Raw genomic sequence first — 23,393 nt, 5'->3', positions numbered from 1 at the left:
GTTAAATACCTGAGAAACAAAGAAAGACAAAATAGTGTCTCCTTCCCCTCAACAGGCTGAGATTCTAATGGTGATGTCAGGAAGACTCAGGAAGTTTTGAAGAACTTATCTCAGTGAAGGCCCAGTTGAGATCATGTAACATAAATTTGTAGTGAATTCAATCATGATGATTTCTGTGTTTCTCTACAACTCTATTCAGCAGCACATGAATAAAATGAAGGAAGCAGATGGTGGGCGTATTTCAGGGTTGGCATTTGGTAAGGTAATAATTGGCAATAATACAAAGGAATAAAGGATATGAGTAAAGAGGATGGTGTAGAGTTGAACTTATTCACCAAGGGATCTAGAGAATGTAGCCTGTGCAGGGATGAAGACTGGTGAAAGAACTAATGGAGGGAATGGGACTTGTGGTAAGGATGATGAACAGGTTTAACAGTTTCCAGACATAGACAGAGATGGAATGACAAAAAAAAATTATGATTAGATAAATGAGTTTCATGTTTCAAAGGAATTTGGGAATTTATGAATGTGGATGTGGAATGGTTCTGGGTAATGGCAGAACCAAGCTGAAATGGAGGCATTTAAGGAGCATCAAAAGTCATATTGGCATCCCTTATTATGAAGGAAAAAGGTAGGGCAGAGAGAAAAACTCTTCGAGCCCTTGAACTCATTGAGGGTGTCAGCCATACGTCCTGAGAATCATCAGATGATGGTAACCAGGATGTGAACTGGCTGGTTAATTTGCATAGCATGGAACTCAAAGGAGGTAATGTTGCTTAGCAATGGTGGTAGAAGGAGAATCTGAAAGAGGCAATGGAGAGCTAAGATTAAGGGTGGTATGAGTCCAAGTAGTGCTGGAAAGGGTGGCTAGGAATTCACTGTCATCCAAGGGGAACAAAGTCTCACTGAAACCCAGAAGATGGAAGAAGTGGTAAGAAAATGGTTTAATATGAAAGGAATTTTGTTTTTATGGAACAAGAAGTCCAGAGAGTACAGTAAAAGATTTGGGTGGATCTGGAGTGAAATATTGATTAGGGGTATTGGTGGGATAGGGTGGTTGTTGTTGATTTGAAGTTTGGAACTGGGAGGTGAAGTGAGAGATTGTAATGAGTGGACTAGAGTTTTTTTGGTGAGCTATGAGGTGAGATCCTCTGCTGAGAAGAATAGGGAGGGTGATGATAAAGGGGGCTGAGAAGAGAATAGATCATAACAGCTGCTGCTGTCAGGAGAGTGATAGAGAGTTCACTGGAGAAGAATAAAAGGATTGGCAGTAGTCAAGGTGCAATTGAGTTTGGATAAGAAATCTGTAATGGATATGGTCAGCATAGATTTTTTTTTTACTTCCTCTAGCAGAGTTTAGCAGCATAGTCTCAGGAGCTGCAAAAGCAGATGGTTGAAATACTCCAGGATTAGGACCAGAGAAGGATAATCAGTAGTGGCTTTATAGGGAAAGAGATTCAGAGTTTGAGGACAGTGTGCAGTTGAATGGTTAACTAAAGGTTGAAGATTTTTAAAGGAGGAAAGTGATATCAGAGCAGGAGTAATGAACTTGGGAAACTGAGGGGGTGTGTATGCGAGTGTAAAAAGACTAGAAGTTGTAGTGAGGATGCTGTAAAGGGTTTAGGAGGGATGAGTAGTAGGGAATGCTTAGGAGGACAGGGAGATACGGTCAGACAGGGGTATTTCAGAGTTATGGGCTGTGGAGGCGGGACGCACGTGGGCGAGGATGAGATCAAGGGTCTGACTATCCTTATCTGTGCCTTAGGTGGAGTGCAGGTGCAAATCATAGGAGCTGTTGAACTGGGAAGCAAGGGGATTTAGACATCTGTGTATTTAGACAAGGTAAATAGATGTCTGAGGATAAAATAAGAGGTTTATTTCTCTTCCTAGAAAGTTAATTGATTTACATAATGGCAAGATAAACGCTCCCCACTGCAAACAGAGGACAAATAGGATATTCTTGCATTCCCTACCCCCACTATTTTTAGGAGAACAAGTTAAAAGCTCCTCTAAAAGTCTGCTACCCATAGAAATGCTGTCACGGGGCTGGATGTCATGGTAATTTTCCCAGACTATGTTGTGGATACAAAATAATCTGAGTTCCACAGAGTCATCAAATGTGAAATTCATATCAAAAGAGAGGTTTAGAGAAAGGGAAATAATACATACTTATTTTTAAGTTCCTCCTCCCCTCAAGCATTGATCAAAATATTCCACTGACAATGCAACATACTTTTAAATTCCATTTCATTATCTACTGTCCCAGAATCTCTTTTGCCCTTGATTTTTAGACCTTCCTGACCTGAAATATTCACTCTAGCATAACCTCACCATGTAAATTTTTGCTCCTTTTCTGGGACTTCTGAAAGACAATGGAGAAAATCATGCATCTGAACTGATTTCACACATTAAAATTGCTTGGTATTTAACTTCAATGGAGTTCATTGAGCTGTGCCTCAATGAATGTAAAAAGAATTTATTGAGGTACATAAGCACTGCCTAAGTGCTGGAGATACCACTACAGAAGTAGAGGTGGTCTGTTCCTCAAGGATCTTACATTCTAATGGGAAAATGGTTATGTGTATGAGTGAGAGTAAGGAAATGTACTTTGGTTCATAAAATTGGAGAGATATTGAGTGGTGCCATAGGGGAATAGTTTGAAACATCTTTTCTAAGGGAGGGTAGAGTAGAGTATTAGAGTACACATGTAGCATCCAGAAGGCCAAGAGAAGATATTGAGGAATGAAGTGAAGCATGGCTGATGCCATCTAGAAAAAATAGTCCTGAAAAGCGGCAAGTGAGAAGACAGCCTTTCCACTCTATGTTCATAAATTATTTGTTTAATTTCCCATGGCTATTTTTTCAACATTTCTCTTCTTCAAGCTTCACAAATGCTTCATCAACATTCTGTGCCTAATCTTGTATGCTTATGGCAGATAACTTAACCACAGATTTCACTGAGAAGTCTGAAGCCATCCAATGTGATGGCTTCTTCAGGTACTTCTCCATCCTTCAAAGCTTCTTAGAATAATCACTCTATATTCTTTCCTTTTAGATCCAGAAGTCATGCCCTTATTATTTCTAATACTCATAGAGACACCTTGCTCTACTTGATGCTTTGCCATCATAGAAATATAGGATCCTAGAATACTTTTAGAGTTGGCAGGGATCTTAGAAGTCCTCCAGTCCAATCCATTGTTTTTACAATTGAGATAATTGCGGTCTCGACGGGCAATTTGCCTAAAGTCACACAGGTAGATAGGGATTGAAAACTTACATTTCATAGACTTGAGATTCAGGACTTCAGATTCATATCTCTTTTCACTGCTTCCTCCAATATTCATCCCTTATCTTTTGTGTATCTTTAATCTCTCCCTTGCCACTAACACCTTCCATCTGAATCTAAACATGCTCAGGTCTCCCTAATCTCAAACACAAGCCTTCTTTTTAATTCCCTACTCTATTTATCTGCCCCCTTTCCTGCCCAAGTCTTTTCTTCCCCATTTAGCTTCTTTCAAAGCTAAACTGCTAAAAAAACTTATCTCTACCTTATATGACTCTTCCTTCAATGATTGCAATCAGGCTAATGCCCCCATCATTTGACTGTGATGACTCTCAAATTACCACTGTCTGCCCAATCACCATAACCCATGGTCTTTCACACCTTACTCTTTTTTTTTTTTTTAACATTTTTGCTGCTTTTGACACTCTCACTTTCTCCCTTCTACTTCAGAGACATTGTGCACCGCTGATTCTATTACTTTTAACCAGATCCTTTTCATCTTCATCATTAGGTCATCTCTAAGTGGGTCTGGTTCCTCACGGTACCCACTTAAATGTCAGCATGTGTAGTAAAGTTACCCCAATTCCCATACCCCATAATGATCTTTTTGGTAGTCTTCACATAACACTTTTAAAATAAGTGCATTTATAATGTAATATAATTATAAATAGGGTGTCCCAACATCTTAGGACAGTTATAAACTAGTAAAGCTTAAAGTTGCACTAAGACTTTTGGGACACCTCATGTCTATGTTGTTCTTTTCCCTTTCCTTGATTGAAAACTCAGCGAAGCCTGGGGTCAATGTCTTATCTCAACTTTCTGTCTCTTTTAGCACCAAGAACAGTGCTGTATGCACAGTAGGCATTTAATAAAGTGTTGTTTGTTTCTTATAGTCTTATACTAGCATTTAATGTTTTATATATACCTCATGGGAATGCCTGCTTTACAAGAGAAAATATTATCTCACAGCCTGCCATGATACCTAATATCTATCACATTTTAAAGTGGATAAAATTACCAAATAAATCTCTGTATTTCCAATTTTCCTCTCTCTGGAAATGAAATGTTTTTTAATTGAAAGTATTTTAAGATTTGGGAGAAAATACACTTGTTATTTCAGTTAGATATTTCTAAGTGTAGTGAGTTTCTTGGACATGAAATAGCCCTCTCTTCAAAGGGAAAAAAATCAATTAGGTTTACCCAACAATTGTATTAGATAGAAGCATTACTGTGAGATGGAAATCAAGTTGCAATAGAGTTTACAAATGTAATGAAATGATAGCATGAGGTTTACAGAAGAGATACACAATTCTCAAGTGAAAGATTAAAGGGGCAGCATGGGATAGTAGGAAGAGGATTGAACTAAAAAGCTGGAGACTTGAGCTTTAATCCTGGATCTACTGAGAATCCTCCTTGAGTCTATGGACAAGTCACTTCACTTTTCTGAAGGGGCTGGACTGAATGATTGTAAGGTTCTCTTTCACCTCTGTTGATTTAGGGTTTTCTTTTATAGGTTTAATCCAAATATTAGCAATGTGGAAGAAAACCTGATTCTTTATGGTTTTCTGCTAATCTACACAGATTCTGCACCTAAACAAAATCAGAAATATAGAAAGCAGCCACCCACAAAGAAACTGATCTATTAATCATTAAGTTTCAATAGAAGGTTTTTGTTTCTGATAAAAAGAAAATTATGATTTAATTACTTAAGATTGGGCCGAAAATAAAGTTAGGCAAAATATGTACAGGGGAAGCTGGATCCTCATTGCTATTCTAAATTCACTTGCATTATATTCTAACAAAGATTGAGGCCTTTCTTTTTTAAAAAAATCAAATTATACAAATTATAGAGGCTGTTGACAAGTTTTATTCTCAGGCAAATACAATTCAAAATGCATGGTTCAGTGTGATATATTGTTTCAGTATGCAATAAGTTTCATCAACCACTAAACTGACAAGCATTTTATTAAGTGCCTACTATGTGTCATGTACTGTCCTATGTACTGAAGAAACAAAACTGGAAGTATCTGCTAAATGCACACACTCATGGACATAGCTGAATGTCTTTCTCTGTTGACTCTCTCAGATTTAACTATAAAAGATCATGTTTTCAATTTTTCTTTTTAATGTGATATTGAATACCTTCAAACACCTTCAATAACACAATTTTGGGAACCAAAAGTTGGAATTGAAGGAGATGCAGGAAAACAAAGATGAACATGAGAACAAAATAGAAAATGATTTCATGTGTTCTTTCTTCTTTCATATCTTTTAGTATTCATATAATTCTCTTCCTGCAGTCTCTCACACTTGTGATAAAACATAATTATAGGGTAAGATTTTCAGGATTTTACCTTGAAACTCACTTGGGTCCGAGGATCAGAGATGGTTCAATTCCACAAATGACTCAAAGGGTAGAGGATCAGACACTGTGAATCTCCCTTTCCCTAGAGAATGGTTAAGTACAAATATGTTCATATTCAAAGTGTCATTGACCTTTGACTGATCTTTTTGGGGGATGTAGGGCTCAGGGTTTAGCTTCAAACCCTTATTTTCTCTTCAAATAGAAAATATTTGCTTTGTTCTTTAAGCTTTGTTGTTGTTTTACACCAGAGGTTCTATATTCAGAGTCTACAAATAGGCAGGGGCCCATGAATAGATTCTAGAAGCCTATGAACTTGAATGTAAAATAATCATCTTTATTTTCATTAACCTATGGCTTCCTTTATAATTATATAAATTTTATTTTATGCATTTAAAGACATTATTCTGAGAAGAGATATCAATGAGCTTTATTCCATTGCTAAAGGAGGTCATGACAAAAAGAATGCTAAGAACACCTGTTCTGCATTATAAATTCATAATGTATAGAATTAATGTCTATTGTATCAGTCTATACTTATTTCCATATTGTACTAGTCACAGAATTTGAGATAGAAAGAATCCCAGAAGCCATTAAATCCCACCCAAACATGAGAGTAATCTTTACCATGACATACCTGGCAAATGATTACTCAACTCATGATTGAAGGCCTTCAAGGAGAGGGAAGACACTACCTCTTAGGGAAATCTATTTCACTTTTGGGCAGCTGGGTGGTGCAGTACTAGAATGCTAGGCATGGAGTCCAGAAGACTCATCTTCTTTAGTTCAAATCTGGCTTCAGACACTTACTAGCTATGTGACCCTGGGCATGTCACTTAACCCTGTTTGTTTCAATTCCTCATTTATAAATGAGCCTGGATAAGGAAATGGCAAACCACTCTAATATTTTTGCCAGTTCCCAAATATCTTTGCCAAGAAAACCTGAAATGGAGTCACAGTCAGACACAACTGAAATGACTCAACAAAAAAATGCCTTTCTTTATGTAGTACCAGATTACATTAGCTTTTTTTACTTCCATATCACACTATTGACTCTGAGCTGTTAGTCCACTAAGACTAAGAATGATATAAGTATCATTCTCAGGAAAAACTGCTCGCTCCCTGTACTTATGAAATTGTTTTGTTTTGTTTTGTTTTGTTTTTGTATAGCTGCAAGGGCCAAATTACTATGAGAAGAGTTAGTTGGGCAGCTCGCCTTAATATTGGGGTAAGAAAAGAAACAGCCTCTTTCAAAAACACAAAACACCGGTTTATTAATGGTAACAAATTTAAAACACAAGTGAGATTAATAGAACTAGAAACAATGTATAAATCTCTGGGGTAAAAAGGCCCCAGGCCCCTGAACCTGCCTCCAGCCCAGCTAGCTCCAAAGAGCTAGCTTTGACTCAAAAAAACAAAACAAACTCACCACACCTGAAATCTGTAGCTCTAAGGAGAATTAGCTGTACATTCTCTTCTGTTTTTGTCCAAAGGTCAAACACTAGCAGCTCCTCTAATTGTCTACCCCCCTCTTTCCCTGTTTCCCTCAGAACCCTCTCTAACCACCTTCTCCTCTCACTCCCTCTCTAATTGACTTTTAACTGTATCTAACTGTATCTTAACTGACTCTCCCACAGGAATGGGAGGGGTGGTTCTTAGCCATGCTGAGTCTTCAATTGGCTCAGCACACCCACATGGGCTGTCCACATTATAATCTTGCCAGACCCATGTGGGTGTGGGAAAGCTATTATAGGGAAGGCCTAGTTACTTAGTTTCAATAAATGTTCCCTGTGCTCACAGTTCCTCTTGTTTGTTCAATTATCTCCCAAAGTACACACCCAAGCTTACATTTTTTTTTCACTCTGACCATAATAAAGCAAAGATAGGGTTATGAAAACCCCAAATCACAATTAATTCCTTACAGTATTATAGTAAAAAGGTTTTTACAATTATTCCTACTGAATTTCATCTTATTTAAATTAACCCAATGCTCTTGCCTTTCAAGATCCTTTTGGATCCTGACTTTGTCATCCAATGGATTAGCTAGCCTTCCTAGCTGTTGTGTTATGGGCAAACTTGATGAGCATTTCATCTTTATAATTATCCACACCACTGGTCTAAATGTTAAACAAAATAATTCAAATCATCAATCAAAATGAATAATCATTCGTCAGGTAAGTTATGTTATGTTTAAAAATCTTTTCAGGTATCGGTGGGATTCAAAGGCCCATGGCCAAGCAGGGATTTTTTTGGAGTATGACATTAAACTTGCCCTATTGCCATTAAACTAATACAACTACTTTTTGATTCAATCAGTTCTGAATCCTAATTGGTTTTATCATCTAATCCTTATCTCTACTTCTCCATAGGAATAGCATAAGATGATATCACAAATTTTTAAACTGAGGCAAATTATCTCTACAATACTCCCCTTATCTACCAAATAGAGGGATCCTGTAAAAAAAGGGAAATAGCTTGGCATGACCTGTTCTTGAGGAAGCCACGCTGCTTCTATGTAGTCACAACTTCTCTGTTGTAGATGTTTCTCAACCACTTCTTTAATAACCCATTGTAAAGTTTTCCTAGGGATGAAAGTCAAGCTCACACGTTAATAGCTTGCCAACTATTCTTGTCCCTTTTTGGAATATTAAGATGTCATTTGCCTTTTGCTAGTTTTGTGTCACTACTTCCATTTTCCTTGATATTTCACAAATCACTGATAGAGTCACCACAATCACATCTGCCAGTATTTTCTGAACCTGATGATCTAGTTTATTTAGGACAGGTGACTTGAATTTATCAAGGGTAGTTACCATACCTTCTTTTATCACCCTACTTATGTAAGTATTAGCTGCCTGTTAATCATTTGTATTCTGTCATTTCCAGTGTGAAGGGCATTCTCCTTGGCAGCAAAGTCAGATGCCAAGAAAGAATTTTTTTCATGCAGTCATATTTTTGCCTCTAAGTGGTTTTCAAGCTCCTCATGATTGAGAACTTTGTCCATTTTTGATTTAACAATTCCAGATATCAGCTCTGTAAGACTTAAGTGGTAGAGAAGTTGGTTATCTCCATTGATAAATGACATTTCCTCCCTTGGCATTTTCTTTCTTTCTTTTTTTATAAAACATTTTTATTTAAGGTTTTAAATTCCAAATTCTATGACTCTCTATCTCCCTTCCCTTCCCCCCTCCCTGAGGTGGCAAGCAATCATATATTGGTTATACATGTGCAATTATGTAAAACATTTCCATATCAGTCATTTTGTATAAGACTTGAATAAAAGAAAAAAATGAAAGAGTGAAAAAGATCATGGTTCCGTCTGTATTCATTCAATCATTTGAGGTGGATAGTATGCATCATCCTTAACCCTTTAGGATTGCTGAGAATAATTAAGTCATTCACAGCTCTTCATCGAACAATATTTCTGTCACTGCATAGCATTCACCTGGTTCTGCTCACTTCACTATACATCAGTTCATATATGTCTTTCTAGGCCTCTTTGAAATCATCCTGCTTGTCATTTCTTACAGCACAATAATATTTCATTACAATCATGTATCACAGCATGTTTGGCCATTTCCCAATTGATGGATATCCCTTTGAATTCTAATTCTTAGCCACCACAAAAAGAACTGCTATAAATATTTTTATACAAATATGTATTTTTCTCTTTGGGTGATGTCTTTGGGATATAAACCTAGCAGTAATATTGCTGGATCAAAGGGTAGGCACAGTTTTATAGCCTTTTGGGCATAGTTCCAAATTGTTCTCCAGAAGGATTAGATCAGTTCACAACTACACCAACAGTGGGTTAGCATGTCAGTTTTCCCACATCCCCTCTAACTTTCAACATTTTCCTTTTTTGTTATATTAACTGCTCTGATAGGTGAGAAGTGGTACCTCAGAGTTGTTTTAATTTGCATTTCTCTGATCAACAGTGATTTGGAGCATTTTTATATAAATATAGATAGCTTTGATTTCTTTCTTTGAAAACTGGCTATTCATATCCTTTGGCCATTTTTCAATCGGGGAATCAATGTGCTTTCTACACTGTGGTATCCAAACCTAAATATGATACTAGATGAGGTTTGACCAATACAGAGTATAGTGGGACTATCATATTTTGAGTGGAAGCTTTGTAAAATAAGATTGAATTAGCATTTTTATTACACAGTAAGAATAATGAATCATATTGAGTTTGCATCTCACAGAGGTCTCCATATCTTTTTACATATAAACTACTTATATGAATGTGTCTACCCTAATTTGATTTTTTGAACATGTTTGTAAGACTTCATACTTGTTCCTATTTAATTTCCTATTTAAATTTCCTATTTAATTTCATTTTATTAGGTGAATAGAGATGAAATCTACTTTTGTACTCTTAGTAGAGAGGTGGGATATCATGGGAACAGAAAATTGCATATATTGTTATATGTGGTCACTTGGTTAGCTGGTTTGACTTATTTGTGTTTCATTATTATCAGAGAAGTTCCAATGGCTAGAACATATTAAGAAAGTAATCAATAAGGGTTAAACAAAGACCAAAGTCAATGAAAATGAAGGTAATATAGGTTTCAAAGGTTTTGGTTAGAAGAGAATGTTTGGGGGCATCTAGGTGGCACTGTGGATAAAGCACCAGCCCTGAATTCAGGAGGACCTGAGTTCAAATCTGGCCTCAGACACTTGACACTTACTAGCTGTGTGACCCTGGGCAAGTCACTTAACCCTCATTGCCCTGAAAAAAAAGAGGAAGAGAATGTTTGAGTTCAAGACCTTGAGTGATAGAGAGGTTTAAAGAATGGACATAGAATGGGGAATAATTGGAGTTGAATGGGTCAAGCAACTGTGACCCCAGTATGCTAGAAGGACCATCAACATGGACATTAATTCCCTTCTTCCTTTCCATTTTTGGCATGCTCTCTGATTTCTCTTGTTTCTTTTATGGGCAGTTATTTTTAAAAAATCCATTTTATGGCATACTGCTATATTTTATCATTCTTGCTTTCTACTGTCTTTACCAGACCTTGCAGCACAATTCCTGCAAAAACCTTCTAAACATTATTTACTAATGTTAATAGTATCCAATTTCTACCTTTCTTTGCCTATATATATATATATATATATATATATATATATATATATATATATATATATATGTATGTATGTATGTATGTACTTATCATTTCTTGTTTTGTTCTACTGGTCATTCCACGGTTCTCCCACTCACTAATGAAAATTATATCCAAAAGTTTTATCAGAGACTCCCCCAAAGCCTTTTAGTTATTAGCTGCTGGGGTAATCAAATCAGGAGTACTGTCCGTTTTCAAGGACTTGATCTTTCTGCTCATGCCTTAAGTTGTGGTTAAGCAAATGATTTCATTCTTCTCCTGGAGAAAAAAAAAAAAGTACATTTCTACCTTAACCCAGATTAAAAAAAAATCTTCCCACAATGCACTGACTTTGCCTTGGAGAATTAGCAATACTGGAAACAGATTCTAGAGAGTTCTTGGAGGGGTATGGAATCAGAAAAAGAAATGTGAATATAATATTTTTTGGAAAGGAGCATTACAAAGTAATATCATTGAAATAGAAAAATTAGTGAAGTAAGAGTGGTAAACCAGAAATAATTAGGTATTAAATTCTCATATAAGTTCATAGGAAGTATAAAAAAAGACAGAGAATGGTGATAAAAGTAAACTCAAAGGGGTAGGTAGGTGGTGCAGTGGATAGAGCACTGACCCTGGAGTCAGGAGGACCTGAGTTCAAATATGACCTAAGACACTTGACAGTTAATAGCTGTGTGACCCTGGGCAAGTCACTTAACCCCAATTGCCTCACCAAAAAAACCCCAAAAAAGTAAACTCAAGTATCAGGATTGCACAAGGTAATGGAGAGAGAGGAATTGAGGAGGTGAAGAGAGTAGATTTTGGAATATACAAAATCAATTGAAAATACTAAGTGCTGACTCAAGAATGGAAGTAAACATAAGTGTATGCTGAGGACCAACTTTACAATTATAATCCTAAATATGAAGGTTTTAAAGTTTATCCAATTAAAAGAAAAATATTTAAGGAGCATATAAGGTAGGACAAAACACTCAATGATTTGCTGCATACAATAAAGACATTTCAAACACATAGACACATTGTGAAAATGAGAGAACACAAAATATATCATGCTTTAGGCAATGCTATACAAAAAGAAGAAGTTGCCAACGATTTTAGATAAGCCAAAAATAAAAATGTATAAAGTTAAGGGAGACAAGAATGGCAACTACATTATTATTAAAGACTTTATGGAGAATGAAAAATAATGATATTAAATATGAATGTGCCAATGACATAGCAGCATATTCCTTCAAAGAAAAGCTAGGCAAATGTGAAAAAGACATTGTGAGTAACACAGAAGTAATGGAAAATTTTAATTCCCTATAAACCACAAGAAAATAAGAAATAAAATATAGAAATGAACAAATTGATGGAGAAAACATGATTTAACGAACCTATGGAGACTTCTGAGTAAGAACACTGCAGAATACACATGCTTTCACCATTCCATAATTTCTTTACAAAAGTAATAAAATTATATTGAAAAAAGGAATCATAAACATACATAAAGAGGAAGATAAAATAAAAACACCCTTTAAATATAATAATATAATAAAATAAATAAAAGATGAGAAAGATGAGAAAAGATGCAACCCCAGAGATTAAATAATATTCTGAAATATGACAAAAACTCTAGAAATAAACAATACTTTAAGATAACAGAGAAACACATAGCTAAAAAGCATATTTAGTAATATTATATACAGTATAATTTTCATATCATATATAATTTTATAAATGTGTAATATATTACATATATAGAGATACATATGAAGTCCTTTCTTTTTTCTATAATAAACATTTTTATTAAAAGTTTTGAGCTCTAAATTCTATCCCTCCTTCCCAACTTCCCCTTTTTCCTTCCTGAGGCAGCAAACAATCAGATATAGGCTATACATGTGCAATTATGTAAAATATTACCATCTTAGATATGGGTATTTTTTAAAAGAAAAGAGGCTTAATAAACTCTAATCATGAAATTAAAAGATTAGAAATTAAGCAATGTAATAACATTGAAATGTACAAAACAAGCAATCTTGAAAATTTAGGGAGAAATGTGAAAATAACAATACTATGACTACTGAACTGATCAACAAAATTGAGAACTTTCCATATTGGCAATATACAAATATATATCTCACTTTGCATGTTTAATCCTTTACCTCTTCATCAGGAAGTGGGCATCTTTAAAATTTTTTTTCTTTGAAAGCATGGTTGTATTTTGCACTGTAAAAAAGGAATAAATTTAAAGACTCTAGAACTCTATAATGTATTATTTAAGGGAATATTTTAATAAGAGAAGCAAGGGTGACCTAGAATCAACATGAGTTTATCAAGAACAGGTCATGGTAGACTAATTTTACTTTAATTTTTGACTGGGTATCTATGGTAGTCCATTGGGGGAATGTTATAGACATTGTTTATGAAGATTTCAGAACTTTTATCTCCTCCTCTCATAGTATTCTTACAGAAATGGAGAGATCTGATCTAGATGAGAGTGCAGTGAGAACGATTTGGATTTGGTTGAATGATCATACCTTGAAGTAGTCATTATTCTAGTAAATTATTTTTAGCCATTATTCTAATAAATGTTAGCCACTCATTCTGGTAATGGCTATTTCTAGCCATTGTTCGAATAAATACTAATCATATAGAATTTATTAAGCATCTATTATGGAGTTCAACTTAGAGCAAGTCCTAAAAATGAAACTTGTCTAGTGGTAAGCTTGAGGGCTTTGTCTGTATGTAGCACCATGCTATAGACACATAGTACATAGCACTGAAAATATTTTCAATAAAGACTTGGTTAAAGTCATTGATTATATGAGTGTGTTTATAGCTCATCTGAAGCTAGGAAGGAAAACTTACACCTTTAATAGTAGCCACAGTGCCAAAAACACCCAAAACAAAACAAAACAACGAAGCCATATCCTTGACAAGCTTGAAAATGGGCCAAATAAAATAAGGTGAAATTTAGCAATAATAAATGTAGAATTTTTCAATGAGGCTTAAGTAATCAACTTCAAAATTCTGGTGGTCTCATTAATTAGCAAATTTAGGGTAAAGTCATAGCTTATATATTTGGTGAAGAATAAAACTTTCCCTAACTCTATCCCCACCCCTCAGTTCATCTCAGTGCCATTTACAGTCATGGAGGGGCAGCTAGGTGGCACAGTAGATAAAGCACCTGCCCTGGATTCAGGAGGATCTGAGATCAAATCTGGCCTCAGACACTTGATTTTTACTAGCTGTGTGACCTGGGCAAGTCACTTAACCCTCATTGCGCTGCAAACAAGACAAACAAACATTTACAGTTATAGACAGAAAAATGATACAAAATGAACTCTATCTAAATGGATGAAGTTTGTTGAAGCACCATTGGACAGTGGAAGTTCTCTCTCTTTCTCTCTCTCTCTCTCTCTCTCTCTCTCTCTCTCTCACACACACACACACACACACACACACACACATACAGACACATACACATTTTTCTTGCTCCTGATTTAACTTAGATTCTTGTTTCTTCTTCTGCTCCTTAATTTGTGAACTTCCCCCACATATGATGGCAGTAGAATTGATTTTGTGGAATTGTGAATTTATAACTATGGCTTTGTTCCCTTCCTTGGGGCAGCTATATGGTACAGTGAATAGAGAAGTGGTCCTTGAGTTGGGAGGATGTGCATTCAAATCCAGCCTCAGACTCTTGACACTTAATAGCTGTGTGACCCTGGGCAAGTCATTTAACCCTGATTGCTTCAAATATCCGGTGCCATCTCCAGTTGTCCTGATGTGTATTTTGCCACTGGACCCATATGGCTCTGGAGGAAGAGAGTGAGGCTGGTGACTTTGCACAGCCCTCCCTTGTTCAAATCCAATTCACTGCAAGTCATGACATCACCTCCAGATGTCATGCTTCTCTTTGAGAATTTAGGACAAAAAACAACAACAATAATGACAACATTTTTCTTTAAAATATCCATGTATTTTTGAACAAAAATCCCAATCCTACATAGCTCTATCCCTCTACTGACTGGCAAGAACTCTATTCTTAGGCTTTTCATGTGCAATGTATTTCTTCCTTCATATTCAACCTTTTGTTGTTGTTGAATTTAGAATTCAGTATTTCTTTTCTCAGAGACTCATAAACTCTACCTCTAGTCTTCAAACTTACACTATTTCTTAATCGGTGAGTAAATCATGTGGTCTTTCATATCAGGTCAGGCCAATTCCATTCTTATTTCCCATATAGCCACATTGCCACCAGAACCAGAAATCATGTCCTGGAAGAGGTAACCATTTAATCTATGGAACTACCACTCTGAGGCTCTGCTGTCCTAGTTGGTGAGTGACTCACATAGACTACTATTTCATATTAGTCTGGCTCCAATCATGTTTTACTTTACTCCTCAGCTATATCTCCTTGACAGCTGCCTTGCTGCCATGCATGTACTGCCAGTCTTCCTCCTTTTCTCCCTTCTCTCCTACTTTTCATTTCTACATCTGTAATCAAATCATTACTGACATTGCTACTGGAAATAAGTAGAGTCCGATGTGTGTCTAATCTTTATTAGAGCTGGGGCTTTCCAAAGCAACATATCCCTTTCTGGACACTGTTCACCTTTATGTGTTATCTCTCCTTTTTGGAATATGAGCTCTTTGATGGGGCTGTTTCTCTTTTGTATTTGTATGCTCAGTGCTTAGAAAGGTGTTTGGTACATAATCATCTAATAAATCCTTGAAAATTCTTTTCATCAATTAATCAGACAATTGATTTTATAACACTACCTATTTCTCTCTTCTCAAGTTTTATTATATTATTTCATTATGGTAAGGAGCTAATCTTAGGTTCCTGAAGGTTATTCCCATGGACCACAAGCTATAGCAGGTTCTACCAAGCTAGAACATCTTTAATGTCTTGCAACCAGTGGTTGCTGTCATTTGAGGACTGGCCTAACTAATTTTGAAGAAAGTCATGGTCAGAAGGTTTGTCATTAGTTGAAGAATATTTTTAGTCTGCTTCATCTCATTTTGACCATTTACCAAGGAAGAATGTTTTGATTTATATCAGTGAATATAGTACCCACACTAATGAAATAATAGCTATTATTTTCAATAATATTAAATTAACTAAATGATTGCTTTAAGTTTTGATTTGCCCACATATATGTTTTTCTGTCTCTTACCCTCCACCCTTTGGCCACTTTCACTCATCTTTGTCTCATATTAAATCCCTTGTTTCCAGGAATTTGAAATTTACTAAAACTTCAAATTAGGCCTTGTATTCATCATAATTAAATTAATAATCATGATTCTCACCACATTACTTCATTTTTCCTGCATTTTTCCAATATGTGGCTGCCCTATCCAATTGGCTTTTTAATCCCATGCTCTGTTTCCATTAGTTTCTAAGAATGCTCTCCTCTCACCCTCTTCCTTTCTTTTTTAAGAAAATAAAATTGTGAATTTCAGGAAAAGCTGAGGCAAGTTCACTCTGTTTTCTTTACTTGGCAAAGACATTGTTCTCTATGGTTTTCTTGTTTATCTCTACATTTATTTGAGAATAGGTTACCAACTCAATTGCTTCTTTTCCCCTTTGAATTTGGGCCCTTGAATGTGCTCCAGCTGTGTCTTCCTTTGTGGATGATATTATCTTGGATGGTTTGCACAGATATTTCTTTTTTTTCTATTTCCTTCCTTCCTTCCTTCCTTCCTTCCTTCCTTCCTTCCTTCCTTCCTTCCTTCCTTCCTTCCTTCCTTCCTTCCTTCCTTCCTTCCTTTCTTTCTTCTTTCCTTCCTTCCTTGCTTCCTTCCCAATTGAATGACCAATCAAGAGCCCACCAGAGACTTTCTTTAAAGGCAGCCACTTATCCCTTGAATAATATAGCCTAGTATGGTCTTTCCATTTCCCTGTTCCCTTCACATAAGCTGAATGTGTTCTCCCCCCTTTGCCCCCTCCCCCCGTTAACCTCCTCTCTTTCCAAATCTGGACAAAACAAACTTGGCATGCCAGCAATATCTACTTTATTTTTCCTTTTCTCTTTTCATTCTCACACATATTCTGGATTTTCAAAGGATGCTTAAGATTTGACCTGGATAGAATCTTTGTGGGAGAGTAGGATGCCCCTCTTCAAATATTTTAAAAGAGGGCAGGGCCACCAGAGAAGTCACTGAATATGTCATGTAAGGAGACAATCTTTAACCAGTGGGGATATAAAGAAGAAGGAGAAATGAGAAATGATCTTAAGTACTTCAGAATACATCCTTACAGATTACAGCTCAGTACATCATGGTGATTTTGAAAAATTTGTGGACCTAGTTTCAAGTCCTTTTTTTTTTTTTTTTTTGCTATGCATCAGTGTGAATCAAAAAAGGCAGGAGTGGCAATCATGCTATTGGACAAAGCAAGAGAAAACATAAAATTTAAAGGAACTACATTGTGGTGAGAGGAACCATGGAGAACAAACAAATATCATTAATAAATGTATATAGTCCCCAAGCCTTAGCATCCAGGTTCATAAAGGAAACATTAAGTGATCTACAAGAAGATAGGCTGTTACACAATAATAACAGGAGACTTCAAAATCCTTGTCTTAGTTTTAGATATGTCTAACAGAAAGATAAGCAAAAGGGAAAATATAGACAAATTGCTGGAAAACTAAGGTTAAAAGACTTGTGACATCTAAATGGGTCAGTAAAAGAATTCAGATATTTCTCAACACCATATGGAACTTAAAAAATTGACAATATATTAGGGAACATAAATATTGCAAATATTAAAAGGCAGAAATAATTAATACATCCTTACAGACAATAATGCAATAAAAATAATGATTGGTTCAGGGACCACAAACAAAATAATCTAGAGACATAAATGAAGTTTTAACAGGGAGATTCCAAAAATCAGAAATAATAATAATATGAAAGAAAATCAAAATGATGAAATAGCCTATCAAAATTTCTGAAATGTGGCTAAAGCAGTCTTCAGGAGAAGTATCATATTTTTTTAACCATACATTGACAAAATAGAATATGCTTTTAAAATTAGAAAGCCAAAAAATAAACCTAAATTTAGCACAAAATAGGAGATGATAAAATTAGAAGAAATATATAAACAACAAAAATGCAATGAAATATAAAACTAAACATTGATAAATAATATAATAATAAAGACTAATAAAATTGGTAAACCTTTATCTAATCTGATCAAAAAGAATGGGGTAGAAAATCAAATCAATAAAATAGCAAATGAGTAAAGTGAAATCACAACAAAACCAGAAAAATAAAAATAGGAAAATTATGCAGTTATATGATAACAAAACTGAAAATACAAAAAATAGAGAATTAACTTCAAAAATATAATACCCAAACTATCATAAGGCCAGATTAATATCTTAAATAACTCTATCTTAAAAAATACAACTAGATTTAAAGGAACAAGCAAAAAAATGCCTAGTAGTTATGGATTCACAGGAGAATTCTATAAAATTTTAAAACAACATTTATTGCAAGTATTTAAAAATTATTCTTAAAAATGAGAAAGCACCTTATCAGAATATGTCTATTGCCTTCAATCAGGGGAATAAAAACACAGAAAGAAAATTATATGTAAATATAATTTAAAATATTACTTTAAATTTTCCAAACAAAATCTTGTCTGATTACAGTGATTTATCCAAGATATCATTAATTATGACCAAGTGAATTTATATCAGTTTTACAAATATGGTTCAATATTAGGAAAACAATTAACATAATTAATCATATTAAAATCAAAACATCCAAAACGTTGTGATTATCTCAGTAGATGTAGAAAAACCCTTTGACAAAGTATAACCATTTTTTATGCTAAAAACCTTACATATATAGACATAGAATGGACTTTTTTTGAATATCATAAAAAATCTCTCTGAAACCAAAAACAAGCATCATATTCAATGGAGATCTCCTAGAATATTTCCTAATAAATATAGAAGGTAAGCAAGGATGAATACTCTTTCCACTATTATTTGACATAGTTATGTAAATTCTGGCAACAGAAATAAGAGAAGAGAAAAGAATTAAAAGCATAAAGAGGGGGCAAAACTAACTGTATTTGTGAGTGGTATATGATATATTTGGATAATTCTGGGGAACCAACAGCTACTGATTGAGACAGTAGATTCAATAAAGTTTCAAATTGCAAAACAAACCTTAAAAATGCTTATAAAACCTGGAAAGTGATGTATCAAAGCATACAAAAATACTTATATAGATTTAGTTATAAAATACTACTTAAAGAAATAAAGAACAACTTAATAGGTGGAGGAATACTTAGTACTTGTGGCTAAGCTGTGCCAAATATAATTTAAAAAATGGTACTTCAAAAGTTATTTAACACTTTTAATAGTATAACAAACAACTTATCAAGGAAATACTTTTATAATCTAATAAAGTAACAAAATTCATTTGGAAGAATAAAAGTTTAATAAAAAAATAGGAATGAAGGGAGAATAGCACTTTCAGACCTCAAACTATATTATAATGTAGTAGCCATCAAAGCCATCTGGTCTTGCTTTAAAAATAGATGTCAATGGAGTAGACTAGATAAGAAAGAATAAAAAACCCCAATAGAACTCAATAACTTAGGGTTTTCTTAAGTAGAAAATATAAATTGACAAGAAAAAAACCCCTTATTGCATAAAAAACTGCTTGAAAATTGGAAAACTGCCAGAAATTAGGTGTAGACAACCACCCCACAACACATTTCATAATAAATTGTGAGTGGATAGATGACCTTAACATTAATGATCAGACTATAAAAAATTCTAATAGAAGTATATCATATACCTATCATAGATATGGGTAGGGGGTGTATTCTTAATCAAATATGAAATAGAAGCAATTGCAAAAGATGAAATAGATAGATGAAATTTTGTCTGATGTATCTGTAATAAAAAGGGAAGTAGACAGGAAAAATTGTATCAAATACTTCTGATTAGTGTGATATCCACAATATATAAACGGTATATATATATATATATATATATATATATATATATATATATATATATATAACCAATAACGATTACACAATAGATAAATGTTCAAAGGATATGAAGAGCCCTCAAAAGAATTGTGAAGTATTTACAACTACATGAAAGAATCCTCTAAATCGCTAATAATAAGAAAAATACACATGAAAACAATTTTGGGGTTTTACCTCACACACTGCAAATTAACAAAGATGGAGAAAATGACAATACTCAATGTTGGAGGGGTTGTGGAATATAGTAACACTCATTCATTGTAGGTGGAGCTATGAAATAGTACAAGCATTCTGGAAAACAATTAGAATTATGCAAATGACTAAGATGTCCATTCCCTTTAACCCAAAGACTCTATTAATACATTTATATCCCAAGGAACTTATTGATAAAATGTACCCATAAATGCCAAAATATTTATAATTGTATTTTTTGTGATAGCAAAATATTGGAAACAAAGTAAATACCCAATGATTGGGGGGTGGCTAAACAAATTGCAGTACATAAGTATGATGTAATATTACTATGCTATTAAAATTATATATATGATGATTATAAAGAAGCACAGGAAGATTTAAATGAACTGAGAATGTACTTAGGAGAAAGTAGTACAGATGATGAGGGAACTAGAGACCATGGATTAAAAGGATGGGCTGAAGCTACAAGAAACATCTATCTTGAAGAAAAGAAGACCTGTATGATAACTGTCTTCAAATATTGGAAGGGCTACTATCTGGAAGAGGGATTAAACTTGTTCTGCTGGACCCCAGAGAATAAAGCTTGAAGCAATAAAGGGATGTTGTAGAGGCATATTTTAAATGAAAATAGGGAATAACTTAATAACATATGAAGCTGTTAAAAAGTATAACAGTATGTTTCAGTTGTAGTGAGTCCACAACCTTTGGTAACAAAGGTTGTTAAGTAGAGAGTTTAGATGACTACTTGTTAGGAATGTTGAAGGGTCTTTGTATGTTGTTGTATATGAGTTAAATTAGATGACAAATGAAATTCATACAAATTCTGAGACTCTGATTCTTTTTATCACCTTCAAATTCAAATCTTTATCTTTATTTCTTTTTTATGTTCCTTTCCTTTAAAGCTTTTCAGAGATAGTTGGCACTCAACATCCGTGGGACTGAGACCATGGAGAAAACGATCAGTCCAATTCAGTTTGATCAACAAACACTCATTAAGTTCCTAATGTGTGTACAATACTAGGCTGCATGCTGTAGGTAGGGACAAAAATGCAAAGTTTGTGTTAGATATGGTCTTTATCTTTATGGAGCTTATATTATAAGCAATGTCTTGTATGTCCTCAAAGTTTCCTATTACTATTACCATGCCAAAGCTTGCATTTGTCTTCTAGTCTCTACATAACTACCTAAACAAGTTCTCATTATCCTTTGCCTCTTCCCTCTAAATTGCCATCATGACTATTCCCAAAGGACTATAAAACCATATATACCATTTGACCCAGTGATAGCACTATTAGGTCTATATCTGAAAGATATTGAAACAAAACAAAACAAGGACATGGACTTATCTGTATAAAAGTATTCATAGCAGCTCTTTTTATGTTGGCAAAGAATTGGAAATTAAGGCCATAACCATCAACTAAGGAATGGCTGAAAAAGTTGTGGCATATGCTCATGATGGGATATTATTGTGCTATAAGAAAGGAGAAGCAGGGTCCTCTCAGAAAAACCTGGAAAGAGTTAAATGAACTGATGCAAAGCAAAGTGAGCAAAACAGTGTACACAATAATGACAGTATTGTACAATGATTAACTGTGAAAGAATTAGCAAGACAGTGATACAAGACCATTTGGAATGACATTATGAAAAATGGTACCTACCTTGAGAGAAAGAATTGATGGAGTCTGAATGGAGATCAAAGCAAGCTTTATTTTATTTTTTTATTTTTCTCATTTTTAATCTGTGTTTTCTTTTACAACCTAATATGGGAGTATATTTTTCATGACTATACATGTATAATCTATATCAAATTGTTTGCCTTCTCAAGGAGATCAGGTGGGGAAGGGAGGAAGAAAAGTTGGAACTCAAAATTTCATTTTATTTTATTTTTTATCATAAAAGTATTATTTTTCAGTTACATGTAAAGATAGTTTTCATCATGTTTTCGTAAGATTTTTAGTTCCAAATTTTTCTTCCACCCTTCCTTCCCTCCCTCCTCCTCAAGGCATAAAGCAGTTTGATATAGGTTATATATAAATTCACATTAAACATATTTCTGCATTAGTCATGTTGTGAAAAAAGAATCAGAACAAAAGGGAAAAAGCTCAAAAAAGAAAAAAAGAAACAACCAAAAAGTAGAAACAGTGTGGTTCAATCTGTCTTCAGAATCCATAGTTCTTTTTCTGGATGTGGAGAACATTTTACATCATGAGTTCTTTGGAATTGTCTTAGATCATTATACTGCTGAGAAAAGCCAAGTCTATCACAGTTGATCATAACACAATATTGCTGTTACTGTGTATAATGTTCTCCTGGTTCTGCTCACTTCACTCAGCATCAGTCCACTTAAGGCTTTCTAGGTTTTTCTGAAATCTGCCTGCGCATTGTTTCTTACAGCACAATAGTATTCCATTACATTCATATACTACAACTTGTTCAGCCATTCCCCAATTAATGGGCATTTCCTTGATTTCCAATTTTTTGCCACCACAAAGAGAGCTGCTATAAATATTTTTGTACATGTGGGTCCTTTTCCCTTTTCTATGATCTTTGAAAGATATGGACCTAGTAATGGTATTACTGGGTCAAAGGGTATGCATAGTCCCACAGGTCTTTGGGCATAGTTCCAAATTGTTCTCCAGAATGGTTAGATCAGTTCACAACTCCACCAACAATGCATTAGTCTTCCAATTTTTCCACGGCTTCTCCAAAATTTATTATTTTCCTTTTTTTTGTATATTAGCCAATCTGATAGGTGTGAGGTGGTATCTCAGAGTTGTTTTAATTTGCATTTCTCTTATCAATAGTGATTTAGAGAATTTTTTCATATGGCAATAGATAGCTTTGATTTCTTCATCAGAAAACTGCCTGTTGGGGGGCAGCTAGATGGCGCAGTGGTTAAGCACCGGCCCTGGATTCAGGAGTACCTGAGTTCAAATCTGGCCTCAGACACTTGACACTTACTAGCTATGTGACCGTGGGCAAGTCACTTTACCTCCGTTGCCTGCAAAAAACAAACAAAAAAAAAACTGCCTGTTCATATCCTTTGACCATTTCTCAATTGGGGAATAACTTGGATTCTTATAAATTTGATTTAGTTCCTGATATATTTTAGAAATGAGGCCTTTATCAGAAATACTGGCTGTAAAAATTGTTTCCCAGATTTCTGCCTCCCTTCTAATTTTGGCTGCATTGTTTCTGTTTGTACAAACCCTTTTTAATTTAATGTAATCAAAATTATCTATGTTGCATTTCATAATATTCTCTATCTCTTGTTTGGTCATAAACTGTTCTCCTTTCCATAAATCTGAGAGGTAAACTATTCCTTCCTCTCCTAATTTACCTATGGTATCACCATTTATGGCTAAATTATGTACCCATTTTCACCTTATTTTGGTACACGGTTTAAGATATTGGTCT

The sequence above is a fragment of the Dromiciops gliroides genome, chromosome 1 (genome assembly GCF_019393635.1).
Source record: "Dromiciops gliroides isolate mDroGli1 chromosome 1, mDroGli1.pri, whole genome shotgun sequence".
NCBI lineage: Eukaryota > Metazoa > Chordata > Mammalia > Microbiotheria > Microbiotheriidae > Dromiciops > Dromiciops gliroides.
This window is presented reverse-complemented; position numbering follows the sequence as displayed.